At 41.1% G+C, this 20,325-nt stretch overlaps 1 protein-coding gene across 5 annotated transcripts in view; it reads left to right on the top strand.

The window, feature by feature from the left end:
- Positions 1-20,325, top strand: part of LOC139749438 (ATP-dependent DNA helicase DDX11) — a 163,226-nt gene that overhangs the window by 120,823 nt on the left and 22,078 nt on the right. The window lies entirely within an intron of this gene.

The following is a 20,325-nucleotide window of genomic DNA, read 5'->3' as shown; positions in this document are numbered from 1 at the left end:
TACAATAATACATCATTTTCCCTTCAAGAAAACCAGCATTTCAAAATGGCTGTCTCTGAGCCCTGATCTTTTTGGCTTGAGGATATCTTTCCCAAAGAGAAGAGCTGCTCTGCAGCAGCACTGGAAGGGATAGGTGTATTACACTTTATGAATGAGTCCTTCAGTGCTGGGCTTGGGAATGAGTATTTGCTGATGATGAAGGGTTTCTAAGGCCTCTCGCTGAGAAATGTTTCCACCAACTTGGTCCTGGTTTCTTTGCTTTTTGCCCCACCCTTTTAGAGAGCCCCAAAGAAGTCCACATCCTGGTCATTCTCACCCTCACTACTGCTGGGTTTCTTGCCCAAGTCCGTCAGAATCTTCTCCATCATAATCACCGTCTGCTTCTTTACCTTGGCAGTGAGCTCCCCGATGTCATACATGACATTGTCTTCCAACAGTCTCATCCAGCCCAATTTGAACTGAGGGTGTAGTGCAGCTGTCAGGAGGAAGTCCATATCCTCAAAAAGAGGACCAAACCTTTTGTTCTCCCCTTGCATTATGTCTAGTGCCTTACAGATCACTTGCATCACCTCAAGATACTCTTTGAAGAAGCAAATATCAGCTGAAAGAAAAACTTAATGTCTTAGTCCTGTACTTAGATTTTTTTTAGTTTTTATATCATATTTTTTACTTTTAACATTTATATCTTTTCAAAGAGAAAAGTAAAATGAAATGAAAGAGAAAAGTAGAAAATTACTCTCTCGATGAGAACGGTGGTACCCCAAGAATGTTGCCGGCCCAGTGTAGTTCATGAAGCTTCTCCCTGTCTTGGAGGATGATGACCAGACAAGACACCTCATCATAGATGGAGTTCCATCTTGTTATTGTGGGGACAGTCAGCAGCATCCCTATCTCGGCTTTGATGGTGTCTGAGGCTTGTGAACTTCTTGCCGCTTGTTCTATAGCTCTGTAACTTTATCAAAAATGGTCTGGTATGTCTTCTGATAAGATGGTGAGTCCTTCAAGACCTTGTCAGTGTTAGAGGTGGACACTGGGTTTATGGTGTGGGTGGGGAGCACCTTGTGTGCTTTGGCAGGATGTATTCAGAATATTACTTGGAACTGGCTGAAAATAAATGTTAAATTTATTTGATTAATGTGTTTGAGTGAAATTAAAGTACTTTGCATGACTTGTAAGAAATGAAAGAAATCAAGAAATGATCAACAGTTCCTATTTACCTTCTAATACCAGTGCCAGATCCTCAACCTGAATGATGTCTGCGTCATTGGTCTGCTCCACATCTTCTTCTTTTTCCTGGACCTCCTTAGGCAGCTCCTCATCTATTTTACCAAAGACACTGCACAGTGAAACACAATTAACTTATTTTTATTTTCAGTGTTATAGAAAAGATGAGAAATGTAAATGATTAGAAAAGTAATGTGAATAATGAAATTCAAAAATATCTACTTACTTAAATGCCTTGACGAATTTGCTGCCATTGTCAGTAGTAGTCCTGCAGACCTTTGACTCGATTATGAAGTACAAGAGGACCTTGTACATCTCCTTCACAAGGATGTCGAAAGTGTGTCATCCAGTGAGTAGTCTACGTGCTAAGACTGACTTCTGCCTGAGTAGGGTTTCCTGGCCAGTTCAGTATACTGTCATCCCCATGAATGACCTGAAATGAAATGAATTATGGAATGCTTTGAATTGATTCAGTTGAAATTTATTCTATATGAAATTTTCATATATATTTTAAGAGCATTGTAATGAATGAATTCGAATAACACTGTTTATTAGTCTTCTTTTTAACTGATGTAAAAGTAATCTAAATATAATTTAAGCATACCTGTGGGCACATGTCCAAATGTCTGCTATAGTAGAAACCCACTGTACAGAGTTGAGGATGTCCATCAGGTGCTACCTCTTCTTGTCAAACCATGAAAAGTTTATTTAAAGACATAACAAGTAATACTGATGTTTTCCATTGTATATTATTTGTCATTCAAAACATATATTTAACATCAATAACTAGAACATGCATTCGTGAATGCTTATATCAATATAGTCAGTGTAGCCCTGAATTTCAGTGCCTGTAAGGGTTAAATAGCCAAGACATATACATATCAACATATACACATACATACATACATACATACATACATATACATACACTTACAAAGACATATACATATATACACATGTACATATTCATACTTGCTTGCCTTCATCCATTCCTGGTGCTACCCTACCCCACAGGAAATAGAGTCGCCACCCCCTACTTCAGTGAAGTAGTGCCAGGAAAACAGACAAAAAAGGCCACGTTCATTTACACGCAGTCTCTAGCTTTCATGTGTAATTCACTGACACCACAGCTCCCCAACCACTTCCAGGCCCCACAGACTTCTCTATGGCTTACCCCAAACGTTTCACATGCCCTGGTTCAGTCCATTATCAGCTCATCGATCCTGGTATACCACATCGTTCCAATTCACTCTTTCTTGCGCGCCTCTCACCCTCCTGCATGTTCAGGTCCTGATTGCTCAGAATCTTTTTCACTCCATCCTTCCACCTTCAATTTACTCTCCTGCTTTTCCTTGTTCCCTCCACCTCTGAAATGTAAATCCTCTTTGTCAATCTTTCCTCACTCATTCTTTCCATATGTTCAAACCACTTCAACATATCCTCTTCTGCTTTCTCAAGCAGACTCTTATTTCCACACATCTCTCTTACCCTTTCATTACTTACTTGATCAGGCCACCTCACACCACGTATTGTCCTCAGACATTTCATTTCCAACACATCCACCCTCCTCCGTACAACCCTATCTATAACCCATGCCTCGCAACAGTATAACAGTGTTGAAACTCCTGTTCCTTCGAACATACCCATTTTTGCTCTCCACAATAACGTTCTCTCCTTCCACCTTTCTTCATCACTCCCAGAACCTTTGCATTCTGCCCCACCCTGTGACTCACATCCACTTCCATGGTTTCATTCGCTGCTAAGTTCACTCCTAGATATCCTAAACACTTCACATCCTCAAGTTTTTCTCAATTTAAACTTTTTTTTTATTATTATACTTTTTCGCTGTCTCCTGCGTTAGCGAGGTAGCGCACGGAAATAGACGAAAGAATTGCCCAACCACACCCACATACACGTCCATATGCACATATATGTACCTATGCATATATATATACATAAACAGACATATACATATATACACTTATATCCCAATTATCTTGTCCCTCAATCCTACTGAACCTAATAACCTTGTTCTTATTCACATTTACTCTCAACTTTCTCCTTTCGCACACTGTTCCAAACTCAGCCACCAACTTCTGCTGTTTCTCATTCGAGTCAGCCACCATAGCTCTTTCATTGACGAACAACAAACGACTCACACAAACCTCCCTTTGATACCAAGAATTCTCTAGTTCTCCCATTTAGTGATAATTTTACATTACTTCCCAGGTTGCTTAGATCCTTCAGTGTAAATGTAGCCTTCAGAAATAACAATACTATAAACAATGTCTTAATCAGGAACTCTTCAGAAAGTTATATATTTGTATTTGAATTTCTAAAAAGGGAACAGAAGAAGGAGTCCAGTGGGGAGTGCTCATCCTCCTCGAGGGCTCAGATTGGGGTGTCTGAATGTGTAGATGTAGCCAAGATAAGAAGGAAGGAGAGATAGGTAGTATGTTTGAGGAAAGAAACCTGAATGCTCTGGCTCTGATTGAAACGACACTTGAGGGCAAAGGGGAAGAGTGGTTTGGGAAAGTCTTGGAAGTAAAGTCACGGGTTGGTGAGGGGACAGGAGCTAAGGAAGGAGTGGCAGTGCTCTTGAAGCAGGAGTATGTGATAGAGTGGGAGTATGTGATAGAGTGTAAGAAAGTAAATTCTAGATTGTTGTGGGTAAAAATGAAAGTGAATGGAGAGAGATGGGTGCTTACTGGTGCCTGTGCACTTGGTCATGAGAAGAAAGATCATGAGAGGCAACTGTTTTGAGAGCAGTTGAGTGAGTGTATTAGCAGCTTTAATGCACAAGACCAGATTACAGTGATGGGTGATATGAATGCAAAGGTCCGTAATGTGGCAGTTGAGGGTATGATTGGTGTACATGGGATGTTCAGTGTTGTAAATGGAAATGGTGAAGAGCTTGTGGATTTGTGTGCTGAAAAAAAGGACTGGTGATTGGGAATACCTTATTTAAAAAGAGAGATATACATAAGTATATGAATGTGAGTAGGAGAGATGGTCAAAGGGCATTATTGGACTACATGTTAATTGATAGGTGTGTAAAGAGAGACTTTTAGATGTTGATGTGCTGAGAGAGGCAGCTGGAGGAATGTCTGATTACTGTCTGGTGGAAGTGAAGGTGAAGATATGTTGAGGCTTTCAGAAAAGAAGAGAGAACGTTGGGAGAAGAGAATGGTGAGAGTAAGTGAGCTTGGAAAGGAGACTTGTGTGAGGAAGTATCGGGAAAGATTAGGTGTAGAATGGCAAAAGGTGAAACCAAATGATTTGAGGGGAGTGGATGAGGAATGGGATGTATTTAGGGAAGCAGTGATGGCTTGTGCAAAAGATGCATGTGGTATGAGAAAGGTGGGAGGTGGGCAGATTAGAAAGGGTAGTAAGTGGTGGGATGAAGAAGTAAGATTGTTTGTGAAAGAGAAAAGAGAGGTGTTTGGATGATATTTGCAGGGAAGGAGTGCAAATGACTGGGAGAAATATAATAAAAAGCAGCAGGGTTTCAAGAGAAAGGTGCAAGAATTGAAAAAGAGGGCAATTGAGAGTTTGGGTGAGAGAGTATCATTATATTTTAGGGAAGAATAAAAGATGTTTTGGAAGGAGGTAAATAATGTGCATAAGACAAGAGAACAAATGGGAACATCAGTGAAGGGAGCAAGTGGGGAAGTGATAACAGATAGTGATAGAGGGAGTATTTTGAAGGTTTGTTGAATGTGTTTGATGATAGAGTGGCAGATATAGGGTGTTTTGGTTGGGTTGGTGTACAAAGTGAGAGTGTCAGGGAGAAGGATTTGGTGAAGAGAGAAGAGGAAGTGAAAGCTTTGCAGAAGATGAAATCCAGAAAGACGGCAGGTTTGGATGGTATTGCAGTGGAATTTATTAAAAAAGGGGTAACTGTGTTGTTGATTTGTTGGTAGGGATATTCAGTGTATGTATGGACCTTGTTGAAGTGCCTGAGGATTGGTGGAATGCATGCATAGTGCCATTGCGCAAAGGAAAGGGGGATAAGAGTGAGTGTTCAAACTACAGAGGCATAGGTTTGTTGAGTATTCCTGGGAAATTATATGGGATGGTATTGATTGAGAAGGTGAAAGCATGTATAGGGCATCAGACTGGGGAAGAGCATTGTGGTTTCAAAAATGGTAGGGGTTGTGTGTATCAAGTGTTTGCTTTGAAGAATGTATGTGAGAAATACTTAAAAAACAGATGGATTTGTATGCAGCATTTATGGATCTGAAGAAGGCATATGAAAGAGTTGTTAGAGATGCTTTGTGTAAGGTATTAAGAGTATATGTTGTGGTAGGTAAGTTGCTAGAAGCAATGAAAAGATTTTACCAAGGATGTAAGGCATATGTACGAGTAGGAAGAGAGGAGAGTGATTGCTTCTCAATGAATGTTGGTTTGTGGCAGCAGTGTGTGATGTCCCCATGGTTGTTTAATTTGTTTATGGATGGGGTGGTTAGGGAGACAAATGCAAGAGTTTTGGAGAGAGGGGCAAGTATGCAGTTTGTTGTGGATGAGAGGGTTTGGGAAGTGAGTCAGTTGTTGTTCGCTGATGATACAGCACTGGTGGCTGATTCAGGTCAGAAACTGCAGAAGCTGGTGACTGAGTTTGGTAAAGTGTGTGAAAGAAGAAAGCTGAGAGTAAATGTGAATAAGAGCAAGGTTATTGGGTTCAGTAGGGTTGTGGGACAAGTCAACTGGGAGGTGAGTTTGAATAGAGAAAAACTGGGGGGAAATGAAGTGTTTTAGATATCTGGGAGTGGATTTAGCAGCAAATGGAACCATGAAAGCGGAAGTGAGTCACAGGATGGGGAGGGGGTCAAGGTTCTGGGAGTGTTGAAGAATGTATGGAAGGTGAGAATGTTATCTTGGAGAGCAAAATGGGTATGTTTGAAGAAATAGTAGTTCCAACAATGTTATATGGTTGCGAGGCATGAGCCATAGATATGGTTGTATGGAAGATGGTGGATGTGTTGGAAATGAAATGTTTGAGGACAATATGTGGTGTAAGGTGGTTTGATTGCATAAGTAAGAGAGATGTGTGGAAATAAAAAGAGTATGGTTGGGAGAGCAGAAGAGGGTGTGTTAAAATGGCTTGGACAGATGGAGAGAATTAGTGAGGAAAGATTGACAAAGAAGACATATATGTCTGAGGTGGAGGAAGCAAGGAGAAGCAGGAGTGTGTTGAAATGGTTTGTACATATGGAGAGAATGAGTGAGGAAAGGTTGATAAAGAGGATATATGTGTCAGAAGTGGAGGAAACATGAAGTGGGATACCAACTTTTAGGTGGAAGGATGGAGTGAAAAAGATTGTGAGTGATCAGAGCCAGAACATACATGAGGGTTAGAGCCATTGAAGGAATAGAGTGAATTGGAATGATGTGGTGCACTGGGGTCGACGTGCTGTCAGTGGATTGAACCAGGGCATGTGAAACATCCGGGGTAAACAATGGAAAGTTCTGTGAGGCGTGGATGTGGGTAGGGTGCTGTGATTTCAGTACATTACACATGACAGCTAGAGACTGAGTGTGAACAAATGTGGCCTTTTTTAGTCTGTTTTCCTGGCATTACCTTGCTGAAGCAGGGGTAGCGATTCTGTTTCCTGTGGGGTTGGGTAGCGCTAGGAGTGGATGAAGGCAAGTGAATATGAAAATGTACGCGTGTATGTATGTATATGTCTGTGTATGTGTATCTATATGTATGTTTATGTGTATATGTATATGTGTGTGTATGGATGTTTATGTATGTATATGTGTATATGAGTGGATGGGCCATTCTTCTGTTTCCAGGCGCTACTTTGCTGATGTGGGAAACAGTGATTAAGTATAATAGAATAAATAGATAAATATATATATTTTATTTTGTATTTATTATACTTTGTCGCTGTCTCCCATGTTAGTCAGGTAGCACAAGGAAACAGATGAAAGAATGGCCCAACTCATCAATATACACATGCATATACATAGATGCCCACACACACACATATACATACCTATACATTTCAATGTATACATACATATACATACACAGACATATACATACATGAACATATTCATAGATGCTGCCTTCATCCATTCCTGCTGCCACCCTGCCACACATGAAATGGCACCCACCTCCCTTGGCGTGCGCACGAATAGAGCTAGGAAAAGACAACAAAGGCCACATTTGTTCACACGCAGTCTCTAATTGTCATGTGTAATGCACCAAAACCACAGCTCCCTTTCCACATCCAGGCCCCACAGAACTTTCCATAGTTTACCCCAGACACTTCACATGCCCTTGTTCAAACTATTGACAGCACATCAACCCTGGTATACCAAATCATTCCAATTTACTCAATTCCTTGCACGCCTTTCACCCTCCTCTATGTTCAGGCCCCAGTCACTCAGTCACTCAAAATCTTTTTTGCTCCATCCTTCCACCTCCAATTTGGTCTCCCACTTCTCCTCGTTCCCTTCCACCTCTGACACATATATCCTCCTTGTCAATCTTTCCTCTCTCATTCTCCATGTGACCAAACCATTTCAAAACACCCTCTTCTGCTCTCTCAACCACGCTCTTTTTATTTCCACACATCTCTCTTACCCTTACGTTACTCACTCGATCAAACCACCTCACAACACACATTGTCCTCAAACATCTCATTTCCAGCACATCCATCCTCCTGCGCACAACTCTATCCATAGCCCACGCCTCGCAACCATACAACATTGTTGGAACCACTATTCCTTCAAACATACCCATTTTTGCTTTCAGAGATAATGTTCTCGACTTCCACACATTCTTCAAGGCCCCCAGGATTTTCACCCCCTCCCCCACCCTATGATCCACTTCCGCTTCCATGGTTCCATCCGCTGCCAGATCCACTCCCAGATATCTAAAACACTTCACTTCCTCCAGTTTTTCTCCATTCAAACTCACCTCCCAATTGACTTGACCCTCAACCCTACTGTACCTAATAACCTTGCTCTTATTCACATTTACTCTTAACTTTCTTCTTCCACACACTTTTCCAAACTCAGTCACCAGCTTCTGCAGTTTCTCACATGAATCAGCCACCAGCGCTGTATCATCAGCGAACAACAACTGACTCACTTCCCAAGCTCTCTCATCCCCAACAGACTTCATACTTGCCCCTCTTTCCAAAACTCTTGCATTTACCTCCCTAACAACCCCATCCATAAACAAATTAAACAACCATGGAGACATCACACACCCCTGCCGCAAACCTACATTCACTGAGAACCAATCACTTTCCTCTCTTCCTACACGTACACATGCCTTACATCCTCGATAAAAACTTTTCACTGCTTCTAACAACTTTCCTCCCACACCATAATACAAATAGTAATTTAATAGTATTTAATACAAGTAACTACAATAATACATCATTTTCCCTTCAAGAAAACCAGCATTTCAAAATGGCTGTCTCTGAGCCCTGATCTTTTTGGCTTGAGGATATCTTTCCCAAAGAGAAGAGCTGCTCTGCAGCAGCACTGGAAGGGATAGGTGTATTACACTTTATGAATGAGTCCTTCAGTGCTGGGCTTGGGAATGAGTATTTGCTGATGATGAAGGGTTTCTAAGGCCTCTCGCTGAGAAATGTTTCCACCAACTTGGTCCTGGTTTCTTTGCTTTTTGCCCCACCCTTTTAGAGAGCCCCAAAGAAGTCCACATCCTGGTCATTCTCACCCTCACTACTGCTGGGTTTCTTGCCCAAGTCCGTCAGAATCTTCTCCATCATAATCACCGTCTGCTTCTTTACCTTGGCAGTGAGCTCCCCGATGTCATACATGACATTGTCTTCCAACAGTCTCATCCAGCCCAATTTGAACTGAGGGTGTAGTGCAGCTGTCAGGAGGAAGTCCATATCCTCAAAAAGAGGACCAAACCTTTTGTTCTCCCCTTGCATTATGTCTAGTGCCTTACAGATCACTTGCATCACCTCAAGATACTCTTTGAAGAAGCAAATATCAGCTGAAAGAAAAACTTAATGTCTTAGTCCTGTACTTAGATTTTTTTTAGTTTTTATATCATATTTTTTACTTTTAACATTTATATCTTTTCAAAGAGAAAAGTAAAATGAAATGAAAGAGAAAAGTAGAAAATTACTCTCTCGATGAGAACGGTGGTACCCCAAGAATGTTGCCGGCCCAGTGTAGTTCATGAAGCTTCTCCCTGTCTTGGAGGATGATGACCAGACAAGACACCTCATCATAGATGGAGTTCCATCTTGTTATTGTGGGGACAGTCAGCAGCATCCCTATCTCGGCTTTGATGGTGTCTGAGGCTTGTGAACTTCTTGCCGCTTGTTCTATAGCTCTGTAACTTTATCAAAAATGGTCTGGTATGTCTTCTGATAAGATGGTGAGTCCTTCAAGACCTTGTCAGTGTTAGAGGTGGACACTGGGTTTATGGTGTGGGTGGGGAGCACCTTGTGTGCTTTGGCAGGATGTATTCAGAATATTACTTGGAACTGGCTGAAAATAAATGTTAAATTTATTTGATTAATGTGTTTGAGTGAAATTAAAGTACTTTGCATGACTTGTAAGAAATGAAAGAAATCAAGAAATGATCAACAGTTCCTATTTACCTTCTAATACCAGTGCCAGATCCTCAACCTGAATGATGTCTGCATCATTGGTCTGCTCCACATCTTCTTCCTTTTCCTGGACCTCCTTAGGCAGCTCCTCATCTATTTTACCAAAGACACTGCGCAGTGAAACACAATTAACTTATTTTTATTTTCAGTGTTATAGAAAAGATGAGAAATGTAAATGATTAGAAAAGTAATGTGAATAATGAAATTCAAAAATATCTACTTACTTAAATGCCTTGACGAATTTGCTGCCATTGTCAGTAGTAGTCCTGCAGACCTTTGACTCGATTATGAAGTACAAGAGGACCTTGTACATCTCCTTCACAAGGATGTCGAAAGTGTGTCATCCAGTGAGTAGTCTACGTGCTAAGACTGACTTCTGCCTGAGTAGGGTTTCCTGGCCAGTTCAGTATACTGTCATCCCCATGAATGACCTGAAATGAAATGAATTATGGAATGCTTTGAATTGATTCAGTTGAAATTTATTCTATATGAAATTTTCATATATATTTTAAGAGCATTGTAATGAATGAATTCGAATAACACTGTTTATTAGTCTTCTTTTTAACTGATGTAAAAGTAATCTAAATATAATTTAAGCATACCTGTGGGCACATGTCCAAATGTCTGCTATAGTAGAAACCCACTGTACAGAGTTGAGGATGTCCATCAGGTGCTACCTCTTCTTGTCAAACCATGAAAAGTTTATTTAAAGACATAACAAGTAATACTGATGCTTTCCATTGTATATTATTTGTCATTCAAAACATATATTTAACATCAATAACTAGAACATGCATTCGTGAATGCTTATATCAATATAGTCAGTGTAGCCCTGAATTTCAGTGCCTGTAAGGGTTAAATAGCCAAGACATATACATATCAACATATACACATACATACATACATACATACATATACATACACTTACAAAGACATATACATATATACACATGTACATATTCATACTTGCTTGCCTTCATCCATTCCTGGTGCTACCCTACCCCACAGGAAATAGAGTCGCCACCCCCTACTTCAGTGAAGTAGTGCCAGGAAAACAGACAAAAAAGGCCACGTTCATTTACACGCAGTCTCTAGCTTTCATGTGTAATTCACTGACACCACAGCTCCCCAACCACTTCCAGGCCCCACAGACTTCTCTATGGCTTACCCCAAACGTTTCACATGCCCTGGTTCAGTCCATTATCAGCTCATCGATCCTGGTATACCACATCGTTCCAATTCACTCTTTCTTGCGCGCCTCTCACCCTCCTGCATGTTCAGGTCCTGATTGCTCAGAATCTTTTTCACTCCATCCTTCCACCTTCAATTTACTCTCCTGCTTTTCCTTGTTCCCTCCACCTCTGAAATGTAAATCCTCTTTGTCAATCTTTCCTCACTCATTCTTTCCATATGTTCAAACCACTTCAACATATCCTCTTCTGCTTTCTCAAGCAGACTCTTATTTCCACACATCTCTCTTACCCTTTCATTACTTACTTGATCAGGCCACCTCACACCACGTATTGTCCTCAGACATTTCATTTCCAACACATCCACCCTCCTCCGTACAACCCTATCTATAACCCATGCCTCGCAACAGTATAACAGTGTTGAAACTCCTGTTCCTTCGAACATACCCATTTTTGCTCTCCACAATAACGTTCTCTCCTTCCACCTTTCTTCATCACTCCCAGAACCTTTGCATTCTGCCCCACCCTGTGACTCACATCCACTTCCATGGTTTCATTCGCTGCTAAGTTCACTCCTAGATATCCTAAACACTTCACATCCTCAAGTTTTTCTCAATTTAAACTTTTTTTTTATTATTATACTTTTTCGCTGTCTCCTGCGTTAGCGAGGTAGCGCACGGAAATAGACGAAAGAATTGCCCAACCACACCCACATACACGTCCATATGCACATATATGTACCTATGCATATATATATACATAAACAGACATATACATATATACACTTATATCCCAATTATCTTGTCCCTCAATCCTACTGAACCTAATAACCTTGTTCTTATTCACATTTACTCTCAACTTTCTCCTTTCGCACACTGTTCCAAACTCAGCCACCAACTTCTGCTGTTTCTCATTCGAGTCAGCCACCATAGCTCTTTCATTGACGAACAACAAACGACTCACACAAACCTCCCTTTGATACCAAGAATTCTCTAGTTCTCCCATTTAGTGATAATTTTACATTACTTCCCAGGTTGCTTAGATCCTTCAGTGTAAATGTAGCCTTCAGAAATAACAATACTATAAACAATGTCTTAATCAGGAACTCTTCAGAAAGTTATATATTTGTATTTGAATTTCTAAAAAGGGAACAGAAGAAGGAGTCCAGTGGGGAGTGCTCATCCTCCTCGAGGGCTCAGATTGGGGTGTCTGAATGTGTAGATGTAGCCAAGATAAGAAGGAAGGAGAGATAGGTAGTATGTTTGAGGAAAGAAACCTGAATGCTCTGGCTCTGATTGAAACGACACTTGAGGGCAAAGGGGAAGAGTGGTTTGGGAAAGTCTTGGAAGTAAAGTCACGGGTTGGTGAGGGGACAGGAGCTAAGGAAGGAGTGGCAGTGCTCTTGAAGCAGGAGTATGTGATAGAGTGGGAGTATGTGATAGAGTGTAAGAAAGTAAATTCTAGATTGTTGTGGGTAAAAATGAAAGTGAATGGAGAGAGATGGGTGCTTACTGGTGCCTGTGCACTTGGTCATGAGAAGAAAGATCATGAGAGGCAACTGTTTTGAGAGCAGTTGAGTGAGTGTATTAGCAGCTTTAATGCACAAGACCAGATTACAGTGATGGGTGATATGAATGCAAAGGTCCGTAATGTGGCAGTTGAGGGTATGATTGGTGTACATGGGATGTTCAGTGTTGTAAATGGAAATGGTGAAGAGCTTGTGGATTTGTGTGCTGAAAAAAAGGACTGGTGATTGGGAATACCTTATTTAAAAAGAGAGATATACATAAGTATATGAATGTGAGTAGGAGAGATGGTCAAAGGGCATTATTGGACTACATGTTAATTGATAGGTGTGTAAAGAGAGACTTTTAGATGTTGATGTGCTGAGAGAGGCAGCTGGAGGAATGTCTGATTACTGTCTGGTGGAAGTGAAGGTGAAGATATGTTGAGGCTTTCAGAAAAGAAGAGAGAACGTTGGGAGAAGAGAATGGTGAGAGTAAGTGAGCTTGGAAAGGAGACTTGTGTGAGGAAGTATCGGGAAAGATTAGGTGTAGAATGGCAAAAGGTGAAACCAAATGATTTGAGGGGAGTGGATGAGGAATGGGATGTATTTAGGGAAGCAGTGATGGCTTGTGCAAAAGATGCATGTGGTATGAGAAAGGTGGGAGGTGGGCAGATTAGAAAGGGTAGTAAGTGGTGGGATGAAGAAGTAAGATTGTTTGTGAAAGAGAAAAGAGAGGTGTTTGGATGATATTTGCAGGGAAGGAGTGCAAATGACTGGGAGAAATATAATAAAAAGCAGCAGGGTTTCAAGAGAAAGGTGCAAGAATTGAAAAAGAGGGCAATTGAGAGTTTGGGTGAGAGAGTATCATTATATTTTAGGGAAGAATAAAAGATGTTTTGGAAGGAGGTAAATAATGTGCATAAGACAAGAGAACAAATGGGAACATCAGTGAAGGGAGCAAGTGGGGAAGTGATAACAGATAGTGATAGAGGGAGTATTTTGAAGGTTTGTTGAATGTGTTTGATGATAGAGTGGCAGATATAGGGTGTTTTGGTTGGGTTGGTGTACAAAGTGAGAGTGTCAGGGAGAAGGATTTGGTGAAGAGAGAAGAGGAAGTGAAAGCTTTGCAGAAGATGAAATCCAGAAAGACGGCAGGTTTGGATGGTATTGCAGTGGAATTTATTAAAAAAGGGGTAACTGTGTTGTTGATTTGTTGGTAGGGATATTCAGTGTATGTATGGACCTTGTTGAAGTGCCTGAGGATTGGTGGAATGCATGCATAGTGCCATTGCGCAAAGGAAAGGGGGATAAGAGTGAGTGTTCAAACTACAGAGGCATAGGTTTGTTGAGTATTCCTGGGAAATTATATGGGATGGTATTGATTGAGAAGGTGAAAGCATGTATAGGGCATCAGACTGGGGAAGAGCATTGTGGTTTCAAAAATGGTAGGGGTTGTGTGTATCAAGTGTTTGCTTTGAAGAATGTATGTGAGAAATACTTAAAAAACAGATGGATTTGTATGCAGCATTTATGGATCTGAAGAAGGCATATGAAAGAGTTGTTAGAGATGCTTTGTGTAAGGTATTAAGAGTATATGTTGTGGTAGGTAAGTTGCTAGAAGCAATGAAAAGATTTTACCAAGGATGTAAGGCATATGTACGAGTAGGAAGAGAGGAGAGTGATTGCTTCTCAATGAATGTTGGTTTGTGGCAGCAGTGTGTGATGTCCCCATGGTTGTTTGATTTGTTTATGGATGGGGTGGTTAGGGAGATAAATGCAAGAGTTTTGGAGAGAGGGGCAAGTATGCAGTTTGTTGTGGATGAGAGGGTTTGGGAAGTGAGTCAGTTGTTGTTCGCTGATGATACAGCACTGGTGGCTGATTCAGGTCAGAAACTGCAGAAGCTGGTGACTGAGTTTGGTAAAGTGTGTGAAAGAAGAAAGCTGAGAGTAAATGTGAATAAGAGCAAGGTTATTGGGTTCAGTAGGGTTGTGGGACAAGTCAACTGGGAGGTGAGTTTGAATAGAGAAAAACTGGGGGGAAATGAAGTGTTTTAGATATCTGGGAGTGGATTTAGCAGCAAATGGAACCATGAAAGCGGAAGTGAGTCACAGGATGGGGAGGGGGTCAAGGTTCTGGGAGTGTTGAAGAATGTATGGAAGGTGAGAATGTTATCTTGGAGAGCAAAATGGGTATGTTTGAAGAAATAGTAGTTCCAACAATGTTATATGGTTGCGAGGCATGAGCCATAGATATGGTTGTATGGAAGATGGTGGATGTGTTGGAAATGAAATGTTTGAGGACAATATGTGGTGTAAGGTGGTTTGATTGCATAAGTAAGAGAGATGTGTGGAAATAAAAAGAGTATGGTTGGGAGAGCAGAAGAGGGTGTGTTAAAATGGCTTGGACAGATGGAGAGAATTAGTGAGGAAAGATTGACAAAGAAGACATATATGTCTGAGGTGGAGGAAGCAAGGAGAAGCAGGAGTGTGTTGAAATGGTTTGTACATATGGAGAGAATGAGTGAGGAAAGGTTGATAAAGAGGATATATGTGTCAGAAGTGGAGGAAACATGAAGTGGGATACCAACTTTTAGGTGGAAGGATGGAGTGAAAAAGATTGTGAGTGATCAGAGCCAGAACATACATGAGGGTTAGAGCCATTGAAGGAATAGAGTGAATTGGAATGATGTGGTGCACTGGGGTCGACGTGCTGTCAGTGGATTGAACCAGGGCATGTGAAACATCCGGGGTAAACAATGGAAAGTTCTGTGAGGCGTGGATGTGGGTAGGGTGCTGTGATTTCAGTACATTACACATGACAGCTAGAGACTGAGTGTGAACAAATGTGGCCTTTTTTAGTCTGTTTTCCTGGCATTACCTTGCTGAAGCAGGGGTAGCGATTCTGTTTCCTGTGGGGTTGGGTAGCGCTAGGAGTGGATGAAGGCAAGTGAATATGAAAATGTACGCGTGTATGTATGTATATGTCTGTGTATGTGTATCTATATGTATGTTTATGTGTATATGTATATGTGTGTGTATGGATGTTTATGTATGTATATGTGTATATGAGTGGATGGGCCATTCTTCTGTTTCCAGGCGCTACTTTGCTGATGTGGGAAACAGTGATTAAGTATAATAGAATAAATAGATAAATATATATATTTTATTTTGTATTTATTATACTTTGTCGCTGTCTCCCATGTTAGTCAGGTAGCACAAGGAAACAGATGAAAGAATGGCCCAACTCATCAATATACACATGCATATACATAGATGCCCACACACACACATATACATACCTATACATTTCAATGTATACATACATATACATACACAGACATATACATACATGAACATATTCATAGATGCTGCCTTCATCCATTCCTGCTGCCACCCTGCCACACATGAAATGGCACCCACCTCCCTTGGCGTGCGCACGAATAGAGCTAGGAAAAGACAACAAAGGCCACATTTGTTCACACGCAGTCTCTAATTGTCATGTGTAATGCACCAAAACCACAGCTCCCTTTCCACATCCAGGCCCCACAGAACTTTCCATAGTTTACCCCAGACACTTCACATGCCCTTGTTCAAACTATTGACAGCACATCAACCCTGGTATACCAAATCATTCCAATTTACTCAATTCCTTGCACGCCTTTCACCCTCCTCTATGTTCAGGCCCCAGTCACTCAGTCACTCAAAATCTTTTTTGCTCCATCCTTCCACCTCCAATTTGGTCTCCCACTTCTCCTCGTTCCTTCCACCTCTGACACATATATCCTCCTTGTCAATCTTTCCTCTCTCATTCTCCATGTGACCAAACCATTTCAAAACACCCTCTTCTGCTCTCTCAACCACACTCTTTTTGTTACCACACATCTCTCGTACCCTTTCATTACTTACTTGATCAAATCACCTCAAACCACATATTGTCCTCAAACATCTCTTTTCCAACACATCCACCCTCCTCCACACAACCTTATCTGTATCCCATGCCTCACAACCATATAACATTGTTGGAACAACTATTCCTTCAAACATACCCATTTTTGCTCTACGAGAAAACATTCTTCAATGCTCCCAGAACCTTCGCCCCCTCCCCCACCCTGTGACTCACTTCTGCTTCCATAGTTCCATCCGCTGTTAAATCCACTTCCAGATATCTAGAACACTTCACTTCCTCGAGTCTTTCTCCATTCAAACTTACTTCCCAATTTACTTGTCCTTCAACCCTCCTGAACCTAATAACCTTCTCTTATTCACATTTACTCTCGGCTTTCTTCTTTCACACACTTTACCACACTCAGTCACCAGCTTTTGCAATTTCTCACCCGAATCTTTCACCAGTGCTGTATCATTAGCGAACAACAACTAACTCACTTCCCAAGCCCTCTCATCAACAACAGACTGCATACTTGCCCCTCTCTCCAAAACTCTTGCATTCACCTCCCTGACATCCCCATCCATAAACAAATTAAACATCCATGGAGACATCACGCACCAATCACTTTCCTCTCTTCCTACATGCACACATAACTTACATCCTTGATAAAAACATTTCACTGCTTCTAACAACTTGCCTCCTACACCATATATTCTTCATACCTTCCACAGAGCATCTCTATCACCTCTGTCATATGCCTTCTCCAGATCCATAAATGCTGCATAGAAATCCATTTGCTTTTCTAAGTATTTCTCACATCCATTTTTCAAAGCAAACACCTGATCCACGCTTCCTCTACCACCTCTGAATCCACACTGCTCTTCCCCAATCTGATGCTCTGTACATGCCTTCACCCTCTCAATCAATACTCTCCCATATAATTTCCCAGGAATACTCAACAAACTTATACCTCTGTCATTTGAGCACTCACCTTTATCCCCTTTGCCTTTGTACAATGGCACTATGCAAGCATTCTGCCAATCCTCAGGCACCTCACCATGAGTCATACATATATTAAATAACCTTACCAACCAGTCAACAATACAGTCATCCCCTTTTTTAATAAATTCCACTGCAATACCATCCAAACCCGCTGCCTTGCCGGCTTTCATCTTCTGCAAAGCTTTTACTACCTCTTCTCTGTTTACCAAATCATTCTCCCTAACCCTCTCACTTTGCACACCACCTCGACCAAAACACCCTATATGTGCCACTTTGTCATCAAACACATTCAACAAACCTTCAAAATACTCACTCCATCTCCTTCTCACATCATCATTACTCGTTATCACCTCCTCATTAACCCCCTTCACTGATGTTTCCATTTGTTCCCTTGTCTTACGCACTTTATTTACCTATTTACCTCCTTCCAAAGCATCTTTTTATTCTCCCTAAAATTTGATGATACTCTCTCACCCCAACCCTCCTTTGCCTTCTTTTTCACCTCTTGCATTTTTCTCTTGACCTCCTGCCTCTTTTTTTTATATATCTCTCAGTCATTTGCATTATTTCCTTGCAAAAAATCATCCAAATGCCTCTCTCTTCTCTTTCACTGATAATCTTACTTCTTCACCCCACCACTCACTACCCTTTCTAATCTGCCCACCTCCCATGCTTCTCATGCCACAAGCATCTTTTGCACAAGCCATCACTACCTCCCTAAATACATCACATTCCTCTCCCACTCCCCTTATGTCCTTTGTTCTCACCTTTTTCCATTCTGTACTCAGTCTCTCTTGGTACTTCCTCCCACGAGTCTCCTTCCCAAGCTCACTTACTCTCACCACTCTCTTCACCCCAACATTCTCTCTTCTTTTCTGAAAACCTCTACAAATCTTCACCTTTGCCTCCACAAGATAATGATCAGACATCCCTCCAGTTACACGTCTCAGCACATTAAGATGCAAAAGTCTCTCTTTCGCGCGCCTGTCAATTAACACGTAATCCAATAACGCTCTCTGGCCATCTCTCCTACTTACATATGTATACCTATGTATATCTCTTTAAACTAGGTATTCCCAATCACCAGTCCTTTTTCAGCGCACAAATCTGCAAGCTCTTCACCATTTCCATTTACAACACTGAACATCCCATATACACCAATTATTCCCTCAACTGCTATATTACTCAGCTTTGTATTCAAGTCACCCATCACTATAACGTGGTCTCATGCATCAAAACTACTAACACACTCACTCAGCTGCTCCCAAAACACTTGCCTCTCATGATCTTTCTTCTTATGCCCAGGTGCATATGCACCAATAATCACCCATCTCTCTCAATCCACTTTCAGATTTACCCATATCAATTTAGCTTACACTCTTATCACATACTCCCACCACTTCTGTTTCAGGAGTAGAGCTACTCCTTCCCTTGCTCTTGTCCTCTCACCAACCCCTGACTGTACTCCCAAGACATTCCTAAACCACTCCTCCCCTTCACCCTTGAGCTTCATTTCACTCAGAGCCAACGCATTCAGGTTCCTTTCCTCAAACATACTACCTATCTCTCCTTTTTTCTCATCTTGGTTACATCCATACATATTTAGACACCTCAATCTGAGCCTTCGAGGAGGATGAGCACTGCGGATGTGTGTGTGTGTGTGTGTGTGTGTGTGTACATGTATGTGTGTATTTATGTGTATATGAGTGGATGGGTCTGTCTTTGTCTGTTTCCTAGTGCTACCAACTGATGCAGGAAATGGCAATCAAGTATAATGATAAGGATATGATATTTGAATACTACAGGTACAACATCGAATTTCCGGCAACTGATGGTTCGGCACCTCCTTTAGTCTGGACAAGATTATGTGAGGGAACTTGAAACTGCCGCGACCATCACTTGTTGGTGGTGATACTGCAATTCTGTGAGATTCTTAGCTTATTTTGCTTAAATTTAACCCTTGCTATTGCTTATAAGACATATGAGAGTGTCAGTCGTGGTGTCAAACTTAAACACCAGTCCATATCGATCAAAGATAAAATAGATCTGATGAAAAAATGGACCATGGTGTTTCGGTGTGTAGGTTGTGACATATACAGTATTGGTTCATCAACTGTTTATGATATAAAGAAGCAAATGGAGAAAATATTGAAATTCTATGCAGACAGCAATTCCAAGAAGCAAATGATGATTAGAAAAACTATGAAAGATGGTAAGAGTACTGAGCACGATTGAGTGATGATGAAATGGTTTCAACAGCATCGGAGTGATGGAGTGGACTTGTCAGGTAGCATGATAATGGACCAACTAAGTTGTCCTATAAAGAGCTTAAATTACAACATGAGCATGACCATAGTGAAGGATGGCTTCAAAGATTCAAGAAGCGTCATGGAATTTCCATGAATAAAGTGTGCAGAGAAGAGCGATCTGCAAACCACGAAGAAGCTGCCAAGTATGTGGACTAATTTGTGAAACTCATAGCTGATGAGCAGTTCAGTCCTGAGCAGGTGTATAATGCAGACCAAACTGCATTATTCAGGTGATGCACACCTAGGAAAACACTTACAACAGAAGACGAAGAAGACCCCACAGGATTCAGACAATCTAAGAACAGACTTGCCATCTTAGGGTGCTCAAACATATAATATTTGTTTGATTTAGATTCCTAGCAGTCCATGGTATACTTTAGACACATGGGAGATTTATGATTAGTGGGTTAGAATTGTGTTGATGAATTATTATAATGTGACCAAGGGTGGTCCGGCAAAATGGTTAATATGACAAGGCTTTGGAGCCAAGAATGCTGGAAAATTGGTGGTGTAACTGTAGTACATATTTGCAGAAGCATTTGTATGTCAGTTTCTTTGATATTAATGCTTGCTACATTTGGAAATATTTGTTTGT

The sequence above is a fragment of the Panulirus ornatus genome, chromosome 7, assembly GCF_036320965.1.
Source record: "Panulirus ornatus isolate Po-2019 chromosome 7, ASM3632096v1, whole genome shotgun sequence".
Taxonomy (NCBI): domain Eukaryota; kingdom Metazoa; phylum Arthropoda; class Malacostraca; order Decapoda; family Palinuridae; genus Panulirus; species Panulirus ornatus.
Note: the sequence above shows the minus strand (reverse complement) of the source record. Positions and strands in the feature narration are given on the sequence as shown.